The sequence below is a fragment of the Glycine soja genome, chromosome 6 (genome assembly GCF_004193775.1).
Source record: "Glycine soja cultivar W05 chromosome 6, ASM419377v2, whole genome shotgun sequence".
NCBI classification, from domain to species: Eukaryota; Viridiplantae; Streptophyta; class Magnoliopsida; order Fabales; family Fabaceae; genus Glycine; species Glycine soja.
In genome coordinates, this window is record NC_041007.1 from 26,505,277 (window position 1) to 26,515,872 (window position 10,596).

Consider the following 10,596-nt stretch of genomic DNA (forward strand, 5'->3'; position numbering starts at 1 on the left):
GGTGTCTGTTCAAGGTTTTGAGTCTGGTTCTTCCCTTCACCTCCTTCCTGTGTGCTCTAGTTGGGCACTTCAACGTGGCCCGTTCTTAACTCCACCCTAATAGCTGGGCCATTTTGTCTCTTCCCTCGACGAGTGGTCCCATTGTTGCCTTGGATGGTAAATGTTTTGCCTTGTCTTCCCCTTTTGTGTCTAAAATATGTTGATGCAATCCTACCCCCCAAGGTCATAGGATAGATGACTCCAAGAAGATTGGGCCAAAGATGCAAGAGAAGGCCCTAAGGTTCTCATGAGCATTAGGGTAGATTTCGGGCCCATGGGCTAAGTATGAACCCACTTATCTTTGTACATATTAGATTAAGGTTTCATTAATTTTGGGCCTTGTATTTAGGGCTCCATAATGTAGGTAGGATACCCTAGAAATGTAGGATTTTCCATCCCTTGTATTTTAGGGCACCTAGACTAGTTTTTGTATTAGGGGTAGTTTTGTAATTTCACATGCATTAAGTGAATATTTGATGTGTGTGTTGAGAAATAAATTTAATTGAATTGGGAGAAGCCCAATCCAATTAAATTTTAGAGGGGGAGGTGAGCATTTGCTTGCTACACCCCATTGCCACATCATATAGTCACACTTTGTGCATGTCCTTCATGCTTTACATGCCACATGACACCTAAGCACACTTAGTGGAGAATCTTGGACTTGATCTTGGATTAGTGGGATGAACCATATATGAAATTCACTAATCATAATTAGTGAAATTTTGGCTCCAAAATTTGGCTCCACAAATTCAATTTCAAATTCAAGTGAAATTTGAATAGATATTCAAATTTCCCTCTAATTTTGTGTTACACTTAGGCTATAAATAGAGGCTATGTGTGTGAATTTTTCCAAATTTGATCATTTGAAAATTAAACTTTAGATTTCAGAGCTTTTTTAGAGCACACAATTTCGTGCTCTTCTTTTCCTCTCCCTTCATTCATCTCTTTCTTCCTCCAAGCTCTTATCCATGGCCTCCTATGGTGGTGAGCTTCTTCTAAACTCATCTTCTCCTTAAAGTGGTGTCTCCTCTCTCTCTTCCTTCTCCATTCCACTGCCATTCATATTCCAAGAAGCAAAGGAATCCATTGATGAAGAAGATCCTAGGCCTACAAGCTCCAATGGAGCTTACATCATATGTTGTGGCCAGAATTAACACTTGTTGTGTCGTTGTTGCTTGTTTTACAGGTATTATGGGTGACTTCGCCTGGAAGCCCCTAGCGAAGCACGTTTGACCTGCTGGTGGGATTGTACCACCATTTGCTGTTGTTCCTCCTGTTGGAGAATGGGGTCAACCCGCTATTAGGGTTGGCCCTTCTGTTGACGTGGCTGAGGTCTACCTCAATATTCCTTCCTCTGTTTTGGCTAAGAGGAAATAAGATGACAGTGTTGGGATGCCAAGCTACAAGAAATCAAGGGCTCCTCTTAGCATTTCTGCGATGAGACAGACTGCAGGGTTGATGCCCGGTTCGGGTTGCCCTGTAGGTTTGCAGGATCCGCCTCCGGCATCCAGACTTCTGCTCCTATAGTTGTTGTTGTTGTTTATGCTCCTATTCCTCCACCTTTTCCTACTATATTTGTTAAGGAGGTCGCTCTTGTTGCTGAAGTTAGTGCGTCGGCCACTTCGGTTATTGTGGCTCCTCCATCCACCGTCGCTACGCCTTTGCTGAGTGTTGGTGTGATGACCACGAGTGCTCCCAAGATGTTGCCTCTTCCTTCTTCAGTTCCACTGGTTCCCCTCTTGGCCATATTGGTGTCGGCATTGCCTTCCTCTTCTTCTCACCCCCGTGTTTCTTTATATTATATCTACACTTCCTGCGATGCTGAATTTCTATAGGGGGTAGGTTACAAGCCCGAGTAGAAGACCTCGTTTGGCTTTGTGTTAACCTTTGATAAAAATCTTATTCGGTCAGCTGGGATCCAGAATGCTATGGATTATGCCAAAGTCTTCCTCCAGCGAAGTTTGGCGATCCTGGAGGAGAATGGGCAAAGGCACGAAGAGGCGCTAAGTAAGGTGGCATCATTAGATGCTGAGGTTGCCAAATGTAGGGCAACTACTCGCACAGTTTGGAAAGTGCAGCACCCTAAGGTAGCTAATGCCACTATTGCCTTCACTGAAGCTGTAAAATCAAACCACAAATTGTCTTCCGAGGTTGGCAGTGTTCTTGCCAAGTTACTGTGCACCAGATTGGATGGTGGTGATCGATTTTAGAGCTGCAAAGCCTTGTAGAGGGAGAAAAATGAGTTGGCTGACAGGCTAGAGAATACTGCAACGGAGAAGGATAAGTTTGCCAAGGTGATGGCAGACCTTGAGTCCTAGCTAAAGGAGTCTCAGATTCTAGGTTGGAGGAGTCCAAGTTGCTAGTGTCCCGGGAGAGGGAGGCTAGCAAAGAGCTTGAAAAGGATTAGATGTTGTACAAGAAAGAGGCTGTGGAGCAGCATGAAAAGGGATTTCACAAGGCTATTGGGCAAGTCGGGTTCTTTGCCAATGACCTTGACTTAGGTCTTTTTTACCCTTTCAAGGATGTGAAGGACGATGTTCTACTTGAGGAGGAGGATATTGTTGTTAAGGAAGAGGCTGGCGAGGAGCAAGATACTGAGGAGCAAGGCTATGATGCCAATGTTTAGGTTGCCTTTTGTTTATTTTCTTTTCTACTTGGATTTTGGCTGCAGTGGCTAGTAATTATGACAATTCTTCTTTTGATGATGCATTAGCTTTCCTTTTTTGATGAATTTCACACTGATTGTATGTCTTGTATGTTTCTTTTGTTAGTGCAAAGTTTTGTTACTTATGGTAGTATGAATAGGCCACCATGATGAGAGTGAAATCTTGATAGTGTATGAAGCAAGGTCTTGGTGGTCTTGTGTGAAATAGAGAAATAGATAATGAGATCATCTCAGGTTTGATTTCAACCTAATTGAAGATCTTGTTGACCAGTCGGTAGTAGCTTGTTTTGACTTGTGGAACTCAGATCGTTGGCTATGCTCGTTGTAGTTCCAAAGGAATGAGCTTACGAAGGACGTGCTTTGGGTTTTTGTAGGAGTGCATACCAATGGTAGACCTTGGGTTTTTGTACCAAGGGCAAACCATGCATTTGTGAGGTCCCTACAGCCTCCTATTCCTGCATAGATAAAAGTTAGGAATAGAAAAGATTGTCAAGGGTAGACCTTGTATACCTTTAGTTCTTGTGGAGACGGAACTTAGCAATGGAAGGGCTCACCAAGGGTAGACCTTGCGCTTAATTCGCTATTAGAGAAGTGAGACTCACCAAGGATGGACCCTGCATTTGATGTGCCTTTTGAGAAGCGAGACTCACCAAGGACAGATCTTAGGTTAGACAAGCTTTGGAGAAGCGAGACTCACTAAGGGTCGACCTTGGGTTTGACGAGCCTTTGGAGAAGCGAGACTCACCAAGGATAGACCTTGGGTTTGATGAGCCTTTGGAGAAGTGAGACTCACCAAGGATAGACCTTGGGTTTGACGAGCCTGTAAGACTCACCAAGGGCGGGCCTTGGGTTTTGGGAGCCTTTGGAGAAGGGAGACTCACCAAGGATGATCCTTGGGTTTGAGGAGTCTATGAAACTCACCAAGGACGAACCTTGGGTTTGACGAGCTTGTGGAGAAGTAAGACTCACCAAGGATGGAGCTTGGGTTTGATGAGCATGTGAGACTCACCAAGAACGTACCTTGGGTTTGACGAGTTGTGAGACTCACGAAGGATAGACCTTGGGTTTGACGAGGCTTTGGATAACCGAGACTCACCAAGGGCGAAACTTGGGTTTGACAAGCCTGTGAGACTCACCAAGGATAGACCTTAGGTTTGATGATCCTATGAGACTCAACAAGGAGGGACCTTGGGTTTGATGAGCCTCTAGAGAAGCAAGACTCATCAAGGGTGGACCTTCAGTTTGATGAGCCTTTGAAGAAGGGAGACTTACCAAGGATGTACTTTGGGTTTGATGAGCCTTTGGAGACTCACTAACGATGAACCTTGAATTTGACAAGCCTTTGGAGAAGCGAGATTCACCAATGGCCAACCTTGGGTTTGACAACCCTGTGGAGCTGTGAGTAAGGACCCGTCTGTCCTGGGTTTTGTCAAGGCTTACTAAGGACGGGTCTTGGGTTTAGCAAGCCTTGTTAAAGTTGACATAAGAACATTAAAAGACTAAAGAGAGATAAGCTTTATTCAATATAATCAATTGAGTACAAATTCCCCTTCTTACCTTGGATGCACCTTGCTAAAACCTCTCGAGCCAAAACCCTGATTTTTCTCTTTTGGGACAAAAGACTCAAGTAGGAAAAAAAGTACCACATTTGGTCTTGCAGTAGGTCAACTAAAGTAGAACTTTAGATGGATATTGTTTCATGTTCTTGGAATTGTTTTACCATCTTGTTCCTATAGTATGTATGCTTTGTTGTCTAGGCTTGATACGACCTTGAATGGGCCTTCCTAGTTGGATCTAAGCTTTCCCGCTCGGGGATCTTTTTTGGCTTCACCTCGAACTCGCCATACGAGGTCGCCCGAATGAAAGGCTCATGGTTGAATCTTTGTATTGTATCTTCTTGATGCTCAAAGCTTAGTAACTTTTTTTTATTCTTGCCATATCTTGGACTTCATCCATTGTCTCAAGTTCTACCCTCATGTTTTCTTTATTTTGCGGTTGCTGGAACAACATTCTCCTTGTCAACGGTTCCCCGACTTCGATAGGGATCATGGTGTTTGTGTCATATGTGAATTGGAAAAGAGTTTCATTGGTCATTGTCCAGGGTCAACAATGATAAGCCCGAAGTATAGTAGGGAGTTCCTCCTTTCATAGACTCTTAGACTTGTCTAGTATAGTGCGCAGGGCCATAAGGATGATTCTTTTGGCTGCCTCTGCCTAGCTGTTGGTCTAGGGATATTTGAAAGAGGTTACGAGGTGCTTGATGGCTAGTCTCTCAAGAAGTCTTTGTGTTTGAATTGAGAGTCATTGTGTGTGACAATGGCGTAAGGGAGGCCATACCTGCATATAAAGTGTTTCCAGGTGAGTTTCTCCTCCTCATTGGCTATGATTTCTGGTAGTGGTCTTGCCTCAATCCACTTAATGAAGTAGTTGATAACGACTAGTAAGTATTTGACTGCTCTTAGGGCCTTTGGCAGTGATCCCGGCATGTTCATTTCCCATATGGCAAAAGACCAAAGGGAGCTTAGGCTATGAATATTGTCAAGAAGGGTGCGTGGGATGCCTATAAACTCCTGGCATCGACTGCAACTCTTGGTGAAGTTAAGGGCCTCATCCCTGAGCATCGGCTTGTAGTAGCCAGTATGCACCACTTTGGTGGCAAGGGAGCATTCTCAGTATGAAGGCTGCATATCCCTTCATGATGTTCCCGCATGACATAGTCTGCATGTTGGCTATTCAAGCATTTGAGCAAGGGTGTTGTCACCCTCTTTTGAATACCTCACCATTAAGGATGACGTAGTAGCTGGCCTTCTGTTTTAGTCACCGGACTTCATTCTCGTCTAGTGGCAACACCCCTCAAATTAGGAAATTCTTGTAGGGGGTCATCTAGTCTAGTTCCTCCTCTTCTTCGACCATAATATCCTCATTGTCTATGGTGGGAGTTTATAGCACCTCCTGGCTGATAATCTTGAGGTGCTCGGTCTTTTTGGTGTTGGCTAGCTTGGAGAGCAAGTCTTCTCTAGTGTTGCTCTCCCTGTGTATGTAGTACATCTCAAAGCAATCGAAGTTGTTAATGAAAGTTTTGGCAATATGGTAGTACTTGATGAAAGTTTTACCATCTTCTTCTTCATCTCTTTCTAATCAAAGAGCTAAGAGACTGAGAGTCTCTTGTTGTAAAGCATATGAACACAAAGGAAGGGTTGTCCTTGTGTTTTTCAAAAGTTGTAAAGGATTTACAAGATAGTGGAACTCCCAAGTAGGTTTCTTGGGGACTTAACGTAGGCAACGGACTTTGCCGAACCAGTATAAAATTGAGTTTGCAGTCTCTTTTCCCTCAAACTCTTTTACTTATTGTTGTTTATCATTTCTATTTGGTAAGTTTAATTTGAATTTTTATTGAGTAATTCATTTTAAAAGGAATCTTGGGACTTGGGTTAAAAAACTGATTAGAAATTTTAATTGGCAAATAGTTTGTAAAATCTTAATTCAACCCCCCCTTCTTAAGATTTTTTAGGCCTTTTGTCCAACAGTACGCTCCATCGACTATCCTGTCGATGTTGGGCAAATGGTATGCATCCTTAGGACACACCCTCTTAAGGCAGATGAAGTTGGTGCACATTCAACATTTGTCGTTGGCCTTTTTGACCAAGACAACGTTGGCGAGTGATGTATCATCATTATCTCCTATTTCTTAACCATTTTTGTCACCATTTTAATTACTGATTAGCCTTAATTGTCAAATTAATTATGCAGTTTTATCATTTGGGACTACTGGACTAATTGTGTTTTTAATTTAATTTCAGGAGAATTATAAGCAATTGGGCTTGAATCTAGAATTCGGCTTGGACTTGAAGAGAGCAGACAATTGTATATTATCAAATCTTATCTTATTAAGATTTTATCTCATCTAGATATTATTTCATCTAGATTTTATCTTATCTTATCTAGATATTATTTCATCTAGATTTTATCTTATCTTATCTTATATAGATTTTATTTCATCTAGATTTTATTTTATCAAATCTTATCTTACATTGCCCAGATTTTATTTATGGGCCTGGACTTCAAATAGATTTGTAAGCTTTGGGGACTGAGAATCTATATAACAGCACCAAGGTTTTAGTTTTAGGAAGCCTTTTCGTTTTGGGAAAAAGAATAATTTTAGGTTTTGCAATTCCAATTTTTACTATTCACGTAGCAATAAAATTTCGTTTTCTGCTTCAATCTACAATTTCATTTTCTACTGATTAATGGAAGGCTAAGTCTCCAGTGTTGTTTTCTCTTGAGGATCAAGCATAACTCTCTTTGAGATTTTATTATTACTATTGAATTCTGCTCAGTTTTTCCTCTTCACCAATTACTCTGTATTTGTTGCTATTAATCCATGCATGCTTAGTGCTTGATTAATTGTCTCTGTGTTGAATTTACGTTCATGCTTAATGATCAGTTTCGTTCATGATTAATTGGTGTATGTGTTGCTTAATCACATAATGACAGCCTTATGTTAATTTTCGCTTAGTAATTTAATTTAAGGTTGGATTAAGTGGTTGAACTGATTAAGGATAAATTCTCGTAACCTAGGATAAGAGACTTGCTTGTGAATCAAGGGGAAACAACATGTTTTAATTCTGTTATTTTCTAATTAAAATTTGCTCGCTGTTTAAATTACAAAAACAAACAACCCCCCCCCCCCAATTCGTTACTGTTTTATTACTATCTGTTAGGAATGTTTGGTTGACCATTGCTTGTTAGGAGACGACCTAGGATCACTTCCTAGATACTGCATTTGTAATGTTTATTTGATTCGGGTACGGCCTCGATGAAATTTGGCGCCGTTGCCGGGGAGCAGTGGGCCAAAGGTTCATAATAGTTTTTAGTTATCTTATTTTGTGTAGTGTTCTGTTTTGCATTTCAGTTGCATTCCTTGTTTAGCGACTGATTCAGCTTTGTGTTTTGCTATGAACAGTGCTGAACAGTGATTAGCAATTGGGAATTAGCGACTGATTTTGCAATTTAATTAGCGATTTTTGTTTTGATAGTTAGAGTTGTTATTTTTGGCTTATTTTTTGTGTGGTAGCTTCTTTTGATCCATATTTTCTGTGAAAAATACCAGGAGCACTTGGTGTGACAATATTTGAGAGAGAAAAATTTTGGGAACTTCTTTTTAGCAAAATTTAAAACGGCCATAACTTTTGCTCCGGGTATTAGAACGACTATTATTATATATGCATTTGGGGTAGAAAAAAATTTCCCATATTGTGACAACCCACTTTAGCCGGTTGGAGTCTCCCAAGCTCAAAAAATCAGCCGTTTACTAAGTCTTTTTTATTTTTCAAGTATTATTGTCCTATTTTTCTAAACTTTTCTTAGGTAGTTTTCATAGTTAGACTTTGAATTTTTGTTTGAAATTTTTTGTGCTATCTTTTCATGATTTTAGGGTGTTCCTCACAAAATTTCAGCTCATTTTGATATCGTTTGAGTATAATTGTAGTTTTACCCTCCTTATTAGGTGCTTGTTGAGAAACACATTATTTGCTGCATATAGTGCATGACTAGGGGCAATCTAGGTGATTTACAACCCTTTGATCCTGAAATAGATAGAACCTTTCATAGATTAGTTAGGCATAGTGTGCATCCTGGTCATTCTGTGCATTCTGTTGAGGGTGATTCTGAATATTCTGATTTTGAACATTCCACTACTAACTTTCATACTGAGAACATGGCTCAACCTCCACCTCGTGAGAGGACTCTTAGGGAGATGGCTGCACCTGATTTCACTTATGAAAGCTTGTGCATTCAATATCCTGATGAGGGTGTTACATATGTTCTCAAGACTAGACTAATACATTTGCTGCCCAAGTTTCATGGTCTTGCAGGTGAAGATCCTCATAAGCATCTTAAGGAGTTCCATATTGTTTGTTCCACCATGAAGCCCCCTGATGTCCAAGAAGATCATATCTTTCTAAAGGCTTTTGCTCATTCTTTGGAGGGAGTGGCAAAAGATTGGCTATACTACCTTGCTCCCAGGTCCATTTTCAGCTGGGATGACCTTAAGAGGGTGTTCTTGGAGAAATTCTTCCCTGCATCTAGGACCATTGCCATCAGAAAAGACATTTCAGGCATCAGGCAACTTAGTGGAGAAAGCTTGTATAAGTACTGGGAAAGATTCAAGAAATTGTGTGCAAGCTGTCCTCACCACCAGATTTATGAGCAACTCCTTCTTCAATATTTCTATGAGGGACTTAGTAACATGGAGAGGAGTATGATTGATGCTGCCAGTGGTGGAGCTCTTGGTGATATGACTCCTGCTGAGGCTAGAAATTTGATTGAGAAGATGGCTTCCAACTCCCAACAATTCAGTGCAAGAAATGATGTTATTTTTCTTAGAGGAGTCCATGAGGTGGCCACAGATTCATCTTCATCTACTGAAAATAAAAAGCTTGAAGGAAAACTTGATGCCTTGGTCAACCTAGTAACTCAGCCTGCCATGAATCAGAAATCTACACCTGTTGCAAGAGTTTGTGGTCTATGTTCTTCTGCAGATCACCATACAGATCTCTGTCCTTTTTTGCAGCAATCTGGAGTCAATGAACAACCTGAAGCTTATGCTGCAAACATTTATAATAGACCTCCTCAGCAGCAAAACCAACAACAGTAGAATAATTATGACCTTTCAAGCAATAGATACAATCTAGGTTGGAGGAATCATCCAAATATGAGATGAACAAGTCCTCCACAACAACAACAGTCTGTCCCTCCTTTTCAGAATGTTGCCGGTCCAAGCAAGCCATATGTTCCTCCTCCAATACAGCAGCAGCAATAGCAGTAGTCACAACAAAGACAACAAGCAACTGAGGCTCCTCCTCAACCTTCCTTAGAAGAGTTAGTGAGGCAAATGACCATCCAGAATATGCAATTTCAGCAAGAGACAAGAGCCTCCATTCAGAGTCTGACAAATCAGATAGGGCAGATGGCTACTCAGATGAACCAAGCTCAGTCCCAAAATTCTGACAAATTGCCTTCGCAAACTATGTAGAATCCGAAAAATGTGAGTGTCATCACCTTGAGGTCTAGAAACCAAATTCAAGTGCCTCCACCAGTAGCAACACCTGCACCTAAACCTGTCAAGCTTCATTCTACACCTGAAAAAGAGGATGAGATAGTTACACATATGAGAAAGCTTCCTAACAAAAAATTTCATGCAGGTGAACCTTCTTCTACTATTTCTAACTCACAGTAGCCTCTTATCCCTCTTCCATTCCCACCTAGAGCAATTCCAAACAAAAAGATGGAAGAAGCAGAAAAGGAGATCTTGGAGACCTTCGGGAAAGTAGAGGTGAACATACCTTTGCTAGATGCCATCAAGCAGATTCCAAGATATGCCAAGTTTCTAAAGGAGTTGTGCACCCACAAAAGGAAGCTCAAAGGCAATGAAAGGATTAGCATAGGCAGAAATGTGTCAGCATTGATAGGTAAATCTGTTCCTCACATTCCTGAGAAATGTAAGGACCCAGGTACTTTCTATATACCTTGCATTATTCGGAACAGTAAATTTGAGAATGTCATGCTAGATCTTGGAGCATCAGTTAGTATCATGCCTCTGTCCATTTTCAATTCTTTATCTCTTGGAACCTTTGCAATCTACAGATGTGGTGATTCATTGGGCAAATAGAAGTGTTACTTACCCCGCAGGTTTCATAGAGGATGTGCTGGTTCGGGTTGGTGAACTTATTTTTCATGTTGATTTTTATGTTCTTAATATGGAAGAGGGATTTTCCCATGGTTCAGTTCCAATTATTTTAGGCAGACCATTTATGAAAACAGCCCGAACCAAGATAGATGTTTATGTTGGCACATTGTCTATGGAATTTGGTGATATTGTTGTTCATTTTAAC

At 41.0% G+C, this 10,596-nt stretch overlaps 1 non-coding gene across 1 annotated transcript; it reads right to left on the minus strand.

The window, feature by feature from the left end:
- Positions 1-8,798: 8,798 nt before the first annotated feature.
- LOC114417524 lies at positions 8,799-8,905 on the minus strand. Its single transcript, XR_003667788.1, has one exon. It is a non-coding gene; the product is annotated as a small nucleolar RNA R71 (small nucleolar RNA).
- Between the last annotated feature and the right edge of the window lie 1,691 nt (positions 8,906-10,596).